General features: G+C 39.3%; 1 protein-coding gene across 1 annotated transcript in view; it reads right to left on the bottom strand.

Moving 5' to 3' along the window:
• RARB (retinoic acid receptor, beta) overlaps positions 1–15,505 on the bottom strand; it is a 370,255-nt gene that overhangs the window by 162,980 nt on the left and 191,770 nt on the right. The window lies entirely within an intron of this gene.

Below are 15,505 nucleotides of genomic sequence, written 5' to 3'. Positions count from 1 at the left end.
AACTTATGTATTTTTCCACTCCCGAAAAAGCACATGCAAGCCCTAAACTGTAGAACAGAGAAAGGCTACCCCTTGAGGAAGCCTTGGGTTAAGAAACTTTCCATTCGATAGTCTTTTTCTCTTTCTCCCTCTTGCAAGCCCCAGCTGAAAGGATTGCATTTGCTTTGCAATCCAGCTTTCCGGGATTCACTTACTTTTAAAAATCCTTTCCAGGCTATATGCAGCATATGGAGTAGTATAGAATTAGTTACCACTGTCTCAAGCACGCACAAACACACAGTCACACAGATATACGGGATTTTAGATCCTGACCTGAGAAAACATAGTATAGCAATGAAGAGCATGGATTTGAGAGTCAATACTGAACTAGATTCCAATTCCAGTTCTACCACTTACTAGCTGTGTGTTCTGGGGCAAGTATTTAACCTCTCTGGGCCTCAGTTTTCCCAGCTGTAAAATGGGCATATAATCCTACCCACCTCAGTTGGGTTCCTGGGAGGACAGAAATAATGTTTGGATGGCACTCAGTAAATATCCTGGAACAACTGTTACCTGTGACTCATATTTTTCATCTGGGGAAACAGAAGCCCAGGGAACCTGAGGTCACACAGCTCAGAACCATAATTAGAACCCAGCTCCCTGGAATCCCAATCCAATGTGAAAATTTCTTTGCTGTTCCCACAGGCTTGCAGCCCAAATAGCCATGTTGGAGACTTCTCTGATCATCCAGATACACACAGTTCACAACATATTTCAACACATATTTTGAAAATTGGTTTAAGTATGAGGGTTTTATATTTTCAAGGGCCAGTCTTCACCCATACCAGTCCCTGCCTAATCTTGGCTATTTACTAAAATAGGGTAATTTTATGAGAAAATGATTTTTTTTATACCTCCTACACTGAACCAACCTCCAGGAAGGAGAAATTTTCCAGCCAGTCTTAAAACACTGAGGATAGATGCAATATTCACAAATAAACCCAGGCAGACAGATAACTTTAAAAGGGAGATCTAATCTACCCTGAGACCACTTTGCACAACTTGCTTAAAGGATGCAACACACATCAAAGAAAGGAAACTCTGGGGAGGAATTAAAATACCCTCCCTCCTCCGCTGCTTTTCTAGTATTTACTTATAATTCACCCACAAAACAGGGCGGGCAAGTAGGTGGGCAGGGAGGGAGAGCCTCCTTGCCCCTTGCAGGAAAGAGCTCTGCTCCAGTCTCCTTTTTGTGGATAGTGCTGGAATGTGCATTGGCATCCAGGCCTTTTAAAAGCCTGTCAGGGGGCACCCCACCCCATGCTGAAAGCTTCTCTGTCTAGTGGAGTTGCTAAGTGGCACTCATGGTGTAACATGAAAAGTATGCATCGCACACACTTACCAAGTCAAAGATCCTTTTATGAAGGTACGTTAAAACAATTTTCGGCCCAGCAAGCTCAGTTCTTGCTATTGAAAAGTTCAAGGCGATAAAGGGGTGAGATTTTGCTGAATCTGTGTTTGTCATTTTTTTTCTCCCTCTCTCTTATATTTGTAATAGACCTTTATTATAAGAAACCCTTTAACTACAAAGACAACACACATTTTAAGCAAGGGAACACAGAAGAATTTACAAAACATTTAGCACACTGTCATTAAGAAAGTTGTAAAGATACACAAAGCACTACATTATGTGCCAATTTCTACTTGGTCCGTGAGGCTTATAGCTCTAAATGCTTATTTAAGGTCCTCAGAGTTCCTTGGAAACTGGCCCCATTTATATGTGATAATGGAGGTGGATAAAAAGTTGCTAGATGAGAGGGGAGGAAGCAGCTATATTTACGGTATAGCAGGAGGAACTTGAGTTAGAGATGAGAAACATGGCACCACGGATAGCTATGTGCAGACAGGTATTTCCTATCCAGGGGGCTGCCACACTTCTTGCTCAAGGTCTTCCCAAAGGGTGGGGATGCACTGGTCACAGGGAAGTGAATATGGGAATAAGTGTCCCCAGAATCCTGTTCATTTTCATTTCTCAAGCTAGAGAAGTAGCCTCATCTAGGGAGAGAGATGACTGCTCCCAACTTTCTTACCACTATACTGTATTATTGCACAAAAACAACATAGTTTCTGTTTGTGGTAGGGATTGGAGACTTGATGTTTTCTTTCTTTGCACAAAATAATCTTAAATTTATAATCACCTTGAGGTTCTCTTAACTGTAGAGAAATGAACTTGGGTCTTGAAATGAATGATCAGTTTTTAAAGCCTTATGAATGGAATATGAGTTTCTTATAATGCGACTGTATTCACTAGTCAACTCATCATTTCTCATCATGAATTAATTATGCTGATAGCAATGATTAGAGCTATTAATCCAAGCATTAGTTTATAAAGCAGACCCATAATTTAGTCACACATTTCTTATTATTTCTTCATCAGTAAATCTAATTCTCACACTTCTTGAAAACTTGATTCTTCCTCCAAATTCTTCATCTTAGGTAAAATTAAGGAAAGACACATGAATGAGCCACAATTATTTAAATACATAGTGATATACTATAAAAATTGATGAATAGCATAGAAAATGAAAAATGGACTAATTTGTCCATAATGAAGTTTAAATTATTGACACCCATTTTAAACATTCGTCAAACAGTTGGAAGAAATCTTCCCAAATATCTTCTTGGCATGACATAAAATAACATTCTGATATGTGTCATGTCTTCTATTTTCTTTGTGCTTGATCAATGATCTAATAAAAGTATTTCCAACCAACGAGCAAACAAAAAGTAAAAAACAAAAAAGCAAAAGTTTGAAAGCAAAATCCATTTTGTTTCAGAGTAACTGTGTATTTGTCAGTGTGACACAGCACATTTGAAACCCATAATCATAAAACAAAAATTTATAGCCAGGGTTCAGGGTCTACATCTGTTTCTCTGGTTTTTGTACAGCAATTACCCACTGGACAATCCAGAAAGAAACACCATGAATCATACTCTGCAAACATGTTTGAACTGGAGAGTTTTCTGAAGAAAGAACAGGCATCTCTGTACACCGGTATTATAGCCGGTCATGTTAGAAATTGGGCTAATACCTTGTGATGTCTAAATAAGATTCTCACAGGCGCAGACATATCCCTTCCCACCCCCTCGCCCCGCTGCGACGCGCAAGGCATGTGAAGTGCAGGCAGACACAGGGATAGGGGTGGGGGAGGTAGACACTGATTATTTTAAAGACATACCTACTTCTTTTGTGGGTTTTTTTTTTTGTCTTATTATTTATTTATGTTCGTTTTTCAATTTTTTTTTTCCTGTTAATCCCGTCTTGCCACAGTTCTGCCAGAAGAATAAATGGCTAGTAATGAGTGACGTGTGCATTTCGGAAGGGAAGCCAGGGCAGGGATACGTTGCCAGCACAAGGCAACTACTGAGACTGTTCCCAGGGCTTCTGTATTACCAGGCAGAGCTGCTTTTGTGTTGGCAGCAGGGAGAAGTTCTAACGGTAATCAACACATAGAAACTTTGCTTCCGGCCCTTCAATACAAACACTTGCTAATGTAACAGGACTGTTGATGTCCACGGATCTTATACTAGAAGATATCAAAGCACTTTCCAAACAAGAATTTGCAAAGAGGCACTAGACATCGGTGTAGAGACTGGGTCTTCTTAGAAACCCAAGAAATATATATTCTTTTTTTTTTTTTTTTTTTTTTTTTGAGACAGAGTCTCACTATGTGGCCCGGGCTAGAGTGCCGTGGCGTCAGCCTAGCTCACAGCAACCTCAAACTCCTGGGCTCAAGCGATCCTCCTGCCTCAGCCTCCCGAGTAGCTGGGACTACAGGCATGCGCCACCATGCCCAGCTAATTTTTTCTGTATATTTTTAGTTGTCCAATTAATTTCTTTCTATTTTTAGTAGAGACGGGGTCTCGCTCTTGCTCAGGCTGGTTTCGAACTCCTGAGCTCAAACAATCCGCCCGCCTCAGCCTCCCAGAGAGCTAGGATTACAGGCGTGAGCCACCGTGCCTGGCCAAGAAATATATATTCTTCCTCAAAAATGTCTCTCCACCTTGAATGTAGGCCACTGTGTCCTTCATTTGGCTCCTTTTTCTTTAACTCTCTGCTTTTCCAGGGTTTCCCCAGGATAACGGCATAATTTTCTTTTTCCACATTTTTGAATTATTTTCTTTAGTGCTTCTGGGACTTCTGCTGTATGTGACTCATAGAGACACCTCTTCAAGCCCAACAGTTTCTGTTGGTCCCAATTTGAAAGTTAAATACATCCCTTCCCGAATGCCTCAGTATGGCGCCGAGAGCTCCCAACCACTGCCACTGCCGGCGGCATCGTCTCAGTATCAGTTTGAGGGAGACCTACCTTTGGCTATTTCTTCTTGTTTATATTTCTCTTTTTAAATTTAGATTTTTAAAAAGTAATACATAAACATAAAAATTCAGAGTGTAGTCTAAGAGACATAAAGTGAAAAGTAAAAACATAAAATATACGCTTAAGTCCTCTGTATTCACTCATCGAATATTGAATACCTACCATAAGCCAGGCAATGTGATAGGTGCTGGGCCTATATCTGTATGTCTTTTTTGGGGAGAATTGTTTATTGTTGTTTTTACACCAATATTGTCTTTTTTTTTTTTTTAGAGACCCTGTCTCTCTATGTCGCCCAAGCTGGAGTACCCTGGTTTTATCATAGCTCACTGCAACCTCAAACTCCTGGGCTCAAGCGATCCTCCTGCCTCAGCCTCCCATGTAACTGGGCGTACAGGCACACGTTACCACACTTGACTAATTTTTCTATTTTTTGTAGAGACGGGGTCTTGCTCTTGCTCAGGCTGGTCTTAAACTCCTGACACCTCGAGTGATCCTCCTGCCTTGGCCTCCCAGAGTGCTAGGATTACAGGCGTGAGCCACTGCACCCAGCCTGATATTGTCTTATAATATTGTTCCAAACATTTTTTTTTTTTTTTTTTTTGAGATAGGGTCTTGTTCTGTCGCCCAGGCTGGAGAGTAGTGGCAGGATCACAGCATACTGTAACCTCAAACTCCAGAGCTCAGGGATTCTCCTGCCTCAGCCTCCTGAGTAGTTGGGACTACAGATGCCCACCACCATGCCTGGCTAATTTTTTAAATTTTTTGTAGAGACAAGGTCTTGCTATGTTACCCAGGCTGGTCTCAAACTCCTGGGCTCAAGTGATCCTCCCACCTTGGCCTCCCGAAGTGCTAGGATTATAGGCATGAGCCACTGTGCCTAATCTAAACATTTTTAAATTTAGCAATATTTCTTAAACATCCCTTCAAAATAAATAGTATGTGTAGAACTATCTCATTAAAAAATAATTGACTAAAATCTCTTTATATTAATGCACTGTAATTCATTTAACCAGTGCCCAGCTAATGGATGTTCAAGTTGTTTCTAGTTTTTTAGTACTAAATGAAGCCCTGTGGGCATATGTACCAATGTATCTGCTTGATAAAATTGTAGTAGCAGTACTGCCAGGACAAAGATTGTGTATCCTTTAACATTTGATAGCCACACAAAATTGTACTCCAAAATGGTTATGCTAATATATATCTCTCTTTTGTTCTAAAACAGGGTCAGTACAGGGCAATGGGAAATATTTTAGGCTTTGCAGGCTATACAGTCTCTGTCACAGCTGCTTACCTCTGCCCTTGGAGTATTAAAGGAGGCATAGACCATGTATAAAGGAATGGGCATGGGTGTGCTTAATTAAACTTTATTTGCAAAAACTAGTGGTGGACTAGGTTTAGCTCGGGGCTGTAGTTTGTCCACCTCTGTTCTAAACCGACATTTAACAATTTCACTAAATTCTACGTTGCCTTGTCTCTACCCTAGCTATATGCATTTGGGTTTTGCTAACACTCTACTTTCCCTTCACCTTTAAAAGCTTTGTCTATTTTTAAAGGCAAATTATAAAGAAAAATATGGATCTTTTATTATATTATTTATCCAGAATGTTATATTATTTCATCCAGAATCATCATCTTTCCTTCTTTCTTAGATTGTAATCTCTTTACTTCTTCTTCTTTTTTTTTTTTTTTTTTAGAGAGAGGGTCTTACTATGTTGCCCAGGCTACTCTTGAACTCCTGGACTCAAGTGATCCTTCCGCCTTCTGCGGAGCTGGGATTATAGGTGCAAGCCACTGCACCCAGCTTCTTTACTTCCTTCTGTAAGAAAGGGTGTTGGATGGCATTTCTGCCTTCCAGGTGTGCATAGATGCCCTGTTCTTTTTCTTTCCATCACCAAATCCTGCTTTAAAGTCCCTTATTTCCATCAACACCCCAAACCACTCCCATCTATGATGGCAGCATTTGGGAAATGGAAAATATGACGATGACTCCTGAGAATAAATGTCAATGGCACAACCACACCACAGTTTGTTCTTGACTTCTCTATATTATTCTGCCTGAATTTTTTTTTCTTTTAGTCTTATCTCAACACATCTTCCAATGAGCTAAGATTAGATGTGCCACCTAATTTGTGGAGTGTTCAGAAGAACAGCTAGACTCTTTTCAAGGATGGAATGAAGCACAAAGGATTCTAAGAGTGCTTGGCAATTATTTCATGTTAATAAAGGATGATGTCTATAACTGAGAAGCCTGCTTAATTCCTAGTTCAGCACTTCATTTTTTTGAGATCATATGTATGAACAGAGACTATTAGTTGGCTCTTAAACTGTGCTATTTAAATTAATTAAAATCAAACAATTAAAAACTCAGATCTTCAGTCCCATCAGCCACATTTCAGGTGCTCAAAAGCCTCATGTGGCTAGCGGCTATCATGTTAATAGGACAGTGGAAATATAGAACATTTCTGTCATCGCAGAAAGTTCTGTTGGACCACAGTGCTCTGAAAGGTCAGCTTATTTATTAGAGAGGCAGTGTAACATGGTGGGTGGGACCACAGAGTTTGTACACAGACTGTGTTTAAACTGCAGCTTTGCCTCTTACTAGCTGTCTGACCCTAGTCAAGTTACCTAACCTCTGGATTCCCTCTCCTGTAAAATGGAGATATTAATGGTACCTACATCAAAAGGTTGTGGTAAAGATTAAATGAGGTAATACAAATTAAAAGCACTTAGAACGTTGCCTGAAATATAATTAGTACTTAGAAAATGTCAGTGCAATGTGTGCAAGGAGAAAATGAAGTCAGGCACATATTGCTCAATACTATTGGAACACTACTGCTACCAGATACAGGGATCTTCTGTCGGAGCAGTTGTTTTCAACCAGAATGGATGTTTCAGGCTTCCGGGGTCCACGCATATGCAATTAGGACAAGTTTCCCAAGAGATTTTGCTGCAGATGCCTGGTTAAGTACCACTGCACTGAGGCATTTTAATACACACTGTATAAAGGAGGATGGTTTCTTTTCTTTCACAAAGCAGACACTGAGTCAGAATGGCAATGAAATATCTGACAAGCCCCACCCTGCTGCTCCTGTGGGAGGCAGGAAATAGATCACATGACTCATTTTTTGCATAAGTGGTGTTCAGCTTCAGGAACTTAAGGCGATTATAGTTAATTAAATAGCAAGGATATTGTCTTGTCTTGTCTTATCTTTTGTTATCTTTCCATCCACCCTCCCATCTGCCTACTCATTCATCTATCCATCCATCCGCCCGCCCATTCATCTACCTGATGTCCACCCATCCATCTATTTACTCATCTACCCATCCATCTACCCTTCTAGTTACCCATCCACCCACTTGCCCATCTACCCATGTATCCATCTACTGACCCATCACCTCCCCATGACTCAATCCCGTAAAATAAATAAGCAGAGTATGGCTTTTTGGCAGGCAATATAGAGAGCAGGGAGAGGGATCAAAGGAAAACTTCTCAGATCATGCATGTATCTTTCTCTAGAATCCTTGAAAAGGATTTTCTGATGAGATGTGCTGGCAGAAATAAGGTCAAAGGCACTGGCCATTGGGGATTTCAGTTAAACAGGTTGGATATATCAGGTTGTGGCTAGAGAGCCCCTCAGATCTAACTCTGCTTTCTAAGAGCATCCCAGGATTGAAATGCTAATGAAAGCATGTTCTATTAGCAACACAAAAGTTTCTGACTCTGAGGGAAAGCTAGGGGCCCAAAGGAATTTCCTTCAGATTCTACAGGGAAAGGGAATGTAAAAAGTACAAATACATCAGAGAGGCAGTTGGAGAGGGAATGGAGTTTAAATGCATCCTGGTGTCTGGCAGAGAAAAAGGCAAACAAAAAAGATCAATGTGACTGAGTGGGAATTGTCAGAGTAACATTAAGTCATATAGACATCTCTGGGAAATTTCTGTTGGGGAAACAATGATATGTTTATAAGCATATCACACACACATACACAGTACAAATACAAAATAAATACTTTTGGTGAAAAAAGAGTTCTCTCTCTCTCTTTTCAAACTGCAGGGTGTAAAGCTGTCTTCTCAACTTCTACCTCAACCAAGAGCTTTGACAACTTTTCTTGGAGAGGACATCGTGGGAACTTCCAAAATTAGGTTTTTGCATTTTGTTCTGCTTGCTTGGTTTTTGAGTTAGAGGTGCTTCAAAAAAGATTAGCAAAGATATTTCAGAAGGCAACGGTTCAAAATTTGAAGTAACACATAAGCATGGCAGGGCAAAAAAACGGAAAGAAAAGACAGAAATATGAAATATATTTCCTTTCTATTTAAGCAAAATGCAATGATAAAATGTTAAGCTCAGTCACAATGATTCCAAAAGCATGGTCATTCTAGGGCTTCACACGTGAGGCTACCTAGAAAGTTTCTAGGGTTGGAGTCTGGTAATCTGCATTTTAATCAAGATCCTCATGTTTTATTCTGCACACCATACTACGTCAGACCCTCTGATCTGATGTGACATTCCACTTGGTGAACACCGTGCACAGGAGAAGCTATGGAGAATTTGGTGTGACAAAAACTCTCTTTGACCAAAACTTTAATCAGGCTCCTCTGCGTCCTCTGCTTGACTAGGCCCAACTTTGGGTTTCCTCTCTGTCCTTGCAGAATCCAGTTTGAGCCAGAATCCTGCTAACACAATTTAGGGAAAATCCCTCTCTCTTGGTGTCGATGGGATTCAGGAAATGCTGCCCCAAATTGTGGCACCTTGGCACCTGAGGAAACAGCAGGAGGGAAGGTCACCCTCACTTTCCCTTTGCCTTTCTTCCCTGAAGCAGGTCATAAGACCCGCAGTTGAGAGGTCCCCTCCCTGTGCATGGAGGAAAGGAACGCCCTTATCTCAGGGACACAGAGAAGAATCTGGACAAAGAGGCCTTGCTGAGTCCCCCCGCCCTCCGCCCCTGTTTACTACTGTTCGATCACGCCCCCTTTGTCCAGTCATACTTCTGCACAACTGTTTACTCTTCATTCATCCTAAGTACAAAAATATACAAATTTCCTTGTTTCTTTGGGTCCTCCTTTCTGAAGGCTCCCATGTCACATAGAACTTAAATAAATTTGTATGCTTTTTTCTTGTTAATCTTTCTTTTGTTATAGGATCCTCGACCATGAACCTAGGATAGGAAAGAAAGACATTTCTTATCCCCTACAGCATCTGACCATCCTTGATATCTTATCACTCGGTCCTGCCATTAGCAATAATCCTATCAAGTCAGTTTAGCCAGAAACCCTTTATCCTTGATGTTTCCTCTTAGGGACTTTTCACCCACTGACTCCACCTGCTTCTTGGTTATAAATCCCCACTTGTCCTCCTTGGAGTCAAAGTTGAGTCCAATCTCTCTCCTCCTCTGCAAGACCTTGTTGCAATGGTCCCTTCACCTGTCGCCATGGTCCCCCTTGAATAAAGTTTGCGTTACCATCTTTAACAGTGTCATGAAATAATCTTTTTTTTAACAGGTATTAATGAAGAGGTTACAGGGATTAGAAATGGTAGAGCTGTGAGCCTGGTATGAAAAGCCTTGGGTTCAAGTCTTGGCTCTGTGCTGACCAGCTATGGCTATGTGGATTTGGTAAGCTCATAATACTTCTGAGCCTCACTTATTCTTTGCAAATGAAGATAATATCTACTTCGAATGATAGTGTCTATGTCAAAGGAAGACAATGTTGAAAAATTAAATGCAGTAATATATAAGAAAGATTTTTGTAAACTCTAAAGTACCATGTAATGGTAGGTTATACTAATCACACATAGATAAAAATAGACAAAAAAATATTTTCACCTCTTTTTATAAACTCTGTGGCAGACTGTTAATTCCAGGGCCCTCCTCTGTGATCCATTATCTCCCTCTTTTACAATAATAGGTTTTTAGGTGAGCACATGGCCACCTAGATAGACATCACATTTCCCAGACTCCCTTGTGTGACCATGTTCTTATCAACGAAACGTTATCAGAAGTGTTGTATGCGAGTTCTGTGTCACTTCCTTAAAGTAATTTCCCGCCTTTCACTTGCTGTCTTGCCCCTTCTTGCCAGCTGGAATGCTGTGGAACTCCACACAGACCATATAGATGAGGACAGTAGCTTACAGGAAGGCAAAGCCACGAGATGGAAAGAGCCTGGGTCCCTGAATGTCCATGTGGAGCACAGCTGTCCTGCCAGCCTGGACCATCTACCTCTAGACTATTACATTAGACAGAAGTAAATTTCTGTCTTATTTATGCCACCATATTTTTGGGTCTTTTTTAAAAATCACATTTAGTCTATGTTCTAATTAATCAAATCTTCTTTAATTTGTTTAAAATTTAAAATAAGAAGAAAAATGATCTTCATATTTCTCATGCAATTGCCCAACCGCAGTGAGATCTCCCTTGTATTAAAGACTTACTCTTTTCCCCCAGGTTATTTTCTCCTTTATTGCTGGTCAATGGCAGGCAACACGACTGGTTTCCATTCCCACTTCTGCTCTAAATTCAGAGATAAGTGGCAAAATTTTTCTTTTTTCTTTTTTTTAATGTGGCCTAAACAGAATATGACAAAGCTCCATAGAAGCCCTCACTTCTAATTCTGAACGTTACCAAGTGGCTTCTGAGGAAAGTGCTCAGTTCCAGGCTGGGGCTGGTTCAGGCTATGTGGACTGCATTTGGACAGAGAGGCAGCCCCAAAGCTCTATCATCAAATATGTGAAATGATTTGTGGCACTTACGGAGGGGTAAGGACAGGCTATTGCAACAAAACTAAGTTGGGAGGCCAGAGTCTAACTTTCCACTAAACAGCTTGTGAGAACTTCTGTGGTTTTATTGGTAATATGAGGAGGCTGTTGTGACCCACAGTGCCAAATACACTGCTGAGATGCCCCATGTAAGTCCCTGACAGAATTACTAATGTGCTCCTCTGAAAGATCTGGGTAAGGCTGCCTTACACCATACTCTAGGCCAGAGGTTTGTGGACTCGAAAGGCCAAACAAAGGGCTACCACCCTGTTTTTGTAAAATATTAATAAAGTTTTATTAGAGCACAGCAATCACACATTAATTTGTTTACATGTTGTCTATGGCTGCTTTCACACAACAACAGAGTGGAGTGATTGCAACAGAAACTGTATGGCCCAAAAGCTGAACATATATACAATCTGAACCTTTATAGAAAAAAATATGCTGACTCTAGGCATTCACTACCAATCCACGGAATTGGCTGTGAAAATGAAATCTACCAGAAATCCTAGAACTAGATAATACCAAGGGTTTCTTTGAGGTCTAAAATTCTCAATTCAAATACTCCAAGAATCCTCTGCAGTTATTTTTTAAAACACGCCTAGTACATTTCTTCAGTGTCTTTTAGTTTATTTTTGCTTTGCCTGGAATTCTCTTTGCTTAGATAGTGACATGACTTATTCTATCTCTTTTTTCAGTTCTTTTTGAATATGTTGCCTTAACTGAGACACTGATGAGCCTAATTAAAATAGGACTCTAGGCCATGTCCATCACAATATGTTCTTTGGCCCTGCATCTTTTATTTATAGCCCTACCTGGCATGTGTTTATTCTTCACTGTATGTCTCCTGTAAAGAGTCTCTAGAGCAGCAACTCAATCCTGCTCACTGCCATGACCCCAGCAATGTGAAAAGCATGCAATACATGATAATCATCAATAAATATTTGTTGAATGAATTCCTGAATGAACAAATAGTACTTCTTGGAAGAGACACTGATTAGTAGAGCAATGTACAGTTTGATAGAAGTTTAAAATTGGCAAAAGCTATGACCTATTGTTTCAAGGCACTTAGAATATACTCACTAACTAAAATAAGATCAGGACAGATTATTAGAAGACATCACTAAAAACATGAAATCTATGGCATACACCTTGTGCTTTTAACTCACTAATGAGGAAGTTCAACTTACATGAAGACCAGAAAAAAGGACAGTATTTTCAAAAGGGTGCTGGAACAATGACATAGCTATTGGTTCAAATTGATAAATAAACAAAACAAACAACAACCCAAACAATGATCCATAGCACATAATGTATACAAAAGTCATTCAAAATGGATCCTGGGCCCAAATGTAAAACATAAAATCATAAACTTTTAAAAGAAAATATAGGAGAATATTTTACGACCTTGGGTTGTGCAATGGTTTCTTATATGATGCCAAAGTATGACATATAAAAAAACCAAAATGATAATTTGAACTTCATCACAATTAAAAACTTTTATTCTTTGAAAGACTTTGCTAAAAGAATGAGAAGACAAATCACAGACTAGGATAAAAAACCGTGCAAAGCATATATATGATAATGGATTTGTATCAAGAATTTTAAAATTTCAAAATTCAATAATAACAAAGTAAGCACCCTTCCCCCTATCCACAATGGATAGACAATTTGAACAGAAATGTCACTGAAGACAATATATGTATGGCAAATAAACCCATGAAAAAATGCTTAGCATCATTAGTCATTAGGTAAATGCCAATTAAGACCACAATGAGATACTACTACACGCCTATCGGAATTGCTAAAATTAAAAAGACTGCCATACTAAGTATTGCAGTGGATGTGGAGAAACTGGAACTCTCATACACTGACGTAAGAAATATATTGATAAAATCATAAATCACTTTGAAAACCGTTTGGAAATTTCTTAAAAAGTTAAACATGTACTTGCCAGGTGATCTAGCCATCCCACTCCTAGGTATTTACTCAAGAGATATTAAAGTATATTTCCATTCAATCACATGAATGTTCACAGCAGATTTATTTGTAGTAATATCCAAAAAATAGAAACAACACAAATGTCCATCAACAGGTGAATTGATGAACAAACTGGTATATCCTTAAACTGGAAGACTTCTTGGCAATAAAAGGAACGGACTACTGATACATGGTGCATCATAGATGAATCTTACAATAATTATGCTAAATTACGGATGAACATAAAGTAGTATCAAGTGTATGGTTCCATATATGTTAGGAAATTCTAAAAAATGCAACCTAATATACAGTAGCAGAGAGCAAATCAGTGGCTGCTTAGAGACAGGGCTTGGGGAGAAAGGAAGGAGCAGGAGGAAAAGATAACAAGCACACATGTAGAAACTTCTGGAAGGTGGTGGTGCATATGTTCATATCTTGACGGTGGTGATGGTTTCACAGGTATACATGTTTGTCAACACTTATAAATTTTACACTTTTAAAAAGTGCAATTTATTGTATGTCAACTATACCTCAATAAAGTTGTTATAGAAAATAGCATTTAACAAAATACTTATCAACAAATACACTACAGACACTAACCCTTGAGAATAAATGTCAGCCATGCCAGTATATTGCAGCTGAATAGCAACCAGCTGCAAAATGATCAACTGCATTAGTTATCTGGGAAATAAATTTTAAGAGCACAAGGCAATACCACCACACATCTCCTAACATGGCTAAAATGAAAACAAACAAGATACCAAGGGCTGGCAAAGATGTGGAGAAATCTAATTCATACACTGCTGATGCGAATGAAAATTTATACAACTATCTTGGAAAATCATTTGTAAATACCTACTGAAATCTGACATACCTTCAAACTCTAGGACTTGAGAATTCCATTCCTATGTATATATTCAATAAAAAAGCATACATATGTTCATTTAAAGGCATACGAAAAATGACCATAGCAGTACCAATCATAATAGCCCCAAACAGAAAAATACTCAGATACCCATCAGTAGTAGAATGGATAAATAAAATGTGATATATCCACACAATAGAATACCATTCAGAAATAAGAATGAATGAACTTCAACTCTATGCAATAGTGTGAATGAATGCCATGAACATAATGTTGTGTGAAAAAAGCCAGAAATACACAAAAAATACAACTCTATGATTCTATTCATATAAAATTTAAAAATTGGCCTAATTTACATTGTTAGAAGTTAGGATACCAGTTACCCTTTGGTAAGGATTAGAGGAAGGTACAATGTGGCTTTTGGTGTTCTGCTCCTGTTCTGTTTTTTGATTTGGGTGCTGGTTAAATGTTTGTGTTCAGCTGCAAACAAACCCCAAATCCATTAAACTGTATACTTATGATTTGTGCACTTCTTTCTGCGTATGTTTTATTTCAATAAAAGTGTTTAGTTAAGAAGTAAAGAGTGGATGGACACGTGACTCACAGATTTTAAAAACTCCTCTCAGTTGGTCCTTGAACTGAAAAAGTTTGAGAACAGCTAATCTGGTCAACAATCTTGAGAAGGTAAGGAACTCTCACCACAAGCAGGTCAAATACTGGGAGCTGGGAAAAGGGAAGGCTGGGGCTCACTATAGAACCAGCTTTGAATATTTAACTCTAAAGTACAAAGATCATTTTAAAACTGCATATCAGCATTTGCATAACTAGGCCCCCAATGAAAAAAACACCAAAGCTTCAACATGTTAAGATGTAATTTTTAGCCTTAAAATAAATATCTGAGTAATTATAATAAAGGCAAGAGAAAGAAGAGAATGAGGGACAGAGGGCAAAAGAAAAATAAATTATCCATTTTCCCTTAGGAAATTGTCTGTTGTCAATTCCACAGTAAGAAGCACCTTGACCACAATTTTATTAGAAGCCATGGGCCATTGGATAATTTGCAAAGTCATTTCCAGGGAGTCTTCAGTTCTGTGATGCCTCATAATGACTGCTCCTCATGCTACCTATAATTCCTGGATGAAAGACAATTTTTCAAAGCAAAAGGAGTGATTCCACTTGCAGTTTCCCATTTCCCCAATGTCAGCTGCTTCTGCCCTCTTCCCAGCCCCCCAGTTCCTGGATGACCTGTTACACTGCTCCTCTTCCTCAAGGCCCCTGTCCTTTCTCCAAAGTTATATCTGCATCTTTTAGACCCACTGATAGTTTGAATAGCTTAGGACCTTCTCTCTGATGTCCAGGGATCCCTGTGATTCCAGCCAGAAAATTCTCCTTTTTATACCAACCCACCAAGACAAGGGGGTATAGGCCAGGACCCTCTGGGGCAGGTTCTTTGGCCTTGATTTAGAGTTCTGGTTCTCAACCAGGGGAGTACTATTCCCAGGGTGACTTGAGAGTCTTTGGGAGATATTCTTGGTTGCCTCTTTGAGAGCG

This window comes from Propithecus coquereli, unplaced genomic scaffold, assembly GCF_000956105.1.
Source record: "Propithecus coquereli isolate 6110/MARCELLA unplaced genomic scaffold, Pcoq_1.0 Scaffold214, whole genome shotgun sequence".
Taxonomy (NCBI): Eukaryota; Metazoa; Chordata; class Mammalia; order Primates; family Indriidae; genus Propithecus; species Propithecus coquereli.
Note: the sequence above shows the minus strand (reverse complement) of the source record. Positions and strands in the feature narration are given on the sequence as shown.